This window comes from Octodon degus, unplaced genomic scaffold (assembly GCF_000260255.1).
Source record: "Octodon degus isolate 3935 unplaced genomic scaffold, OctDeg1.0 scaffold00104, whole genome shotgun sequence".
NCBI lineage: Eukaryota > Metazoa > Chordata > Mammalia > Rodentia > Octodontidae > Octodon > Octodon degus.
The window spans coordinates 1,689,607-1,691,194 of NW_004524680.1; positions in this window are offsets into that span (position 1 = coordinate 1,689,607).

A 1,588-nucleotide genomic window follows, 5' to 3' on the forward strand; every position below is an offset into this window, starting at 1 on the left:
ACGAGAGCTCACAGCTAAGAGTTTGCCTCACATCTCAGAGAAGACTTGGGAATTGTTAGGGGCTGGGGAGATGGCTCAGAAGAATAAGTGCTTGCCTGGCAAACATAAGGGCCTGAGTTCAATCCCTGGTTCCGCAAAAAAAAAAAAAAGACTTGGACTTTTTTTCTTTCTTTTTTTTGGGGGGGTGCTTAGACTTTTCAGCAATGCTGAAGCGGTTAGGACTTGGACAAATCTTGGAGATAGCCTGAATGCCTTTTTTGTAAAGGAATGTTCATGAGTCTTGGGGGGGTCCAGGGGTGGAATGTTATGCTTCATGTCTAGATGTCCCTCCAAAGCCTCATGCAGTCTTAGGCTTTTTTGGAGGTCAGTGACTCTAGAGTTTGTGATGGATTCAAGGTCCAGTGCTGGGGATAATGGTGTAAGCACTGCACCTGCCCTGCCCTAGGGTGGGTATAAGGCACAGAAAGAGAGAAAAACAAAAGCTTCATCATTTTCCCCCTAATGTATTACACCACCTTAGTCTTCCCAAGATCACATATGGCACTCTCTAATACTCCTGAAAATGCCCTCAAAGTGCTTATACCTTCTCAGCTGAAGAGGATCTTGGCATCCTCCCTGATCTGAAGGACAGTCCCTTGTGTCCCCAGTCCATGGCCGATTTCACCCCAGCCCTTACCTAAATGTCACCAGGAAATGTTCCAAAGCAAATTTTCATGCCTCCTTTCCTGAACTCCAGTTTTTAATATTTGCATGTTGCTTTCTGATTTGTTGTCCAAAAATCAAGAGGAAATTCAGCAAAAGCCTGTATCCTCCGGTGTCAACTGCAAACCTTGAGAATCTCCTTCTCTCCATTCTTAGGGTGTCTTATTTCTGCATGGGAGGATGGAGCCTTTGTCTCTGAAGCATCAAAGGATTCCCTTCCACCCTGCCCACATGCCAGTGCCATGACCTAACAGTGCCCCTTGGCACAGCTAGTCTGATGGAGTCAATTACCAGCTGTTGTTGACAAGAAGAGCACATCCCTGGATGGCACTCCCAATCCAGCTGTGACTTCAGTGATTTGATGACATCAGACTTGTTCTCAGGGACAGAATTCACCTCCATTGTGATATACTCTGCAGCAACCAATGAGAATTGAAGATGTATCTAAAATAGCAAGCAAATGAGGATCTAGCTTTCAAAACAAAACTCTAGGCAACAGTGTGAATCTTAACAAGTTGGAAACTGGGTTTTGGTATTTCGCCCATGAAGAAGAAGATTGAACTCAGGCCCTTGCGCTTGCCAGGGAAGTGCTTATTCCACTGAGCCATCTCCCCGGCCCCAAAAAATTATTTTTTTTCTAATCATTTTCTAACAATTTTTGGTTTGGTTTTGTAAGAGAGGATTTCACTATGTAGCTCAGGCTGCTTTTAAACTCACTAGGTAACCCAGGCTAGCTTCAAATTCCCCATGGTGGTCGTGCCTCAGCCTCCCATTTGGTGGGATGACAGGCATATGCCACCATACCCAGCAATTACTCTATTTTTAAGAGGAAAAAGGATGTTCTGCTAGTTGGGCTGGCCAGATAGCTCAGCAGATTAAAGTGCCT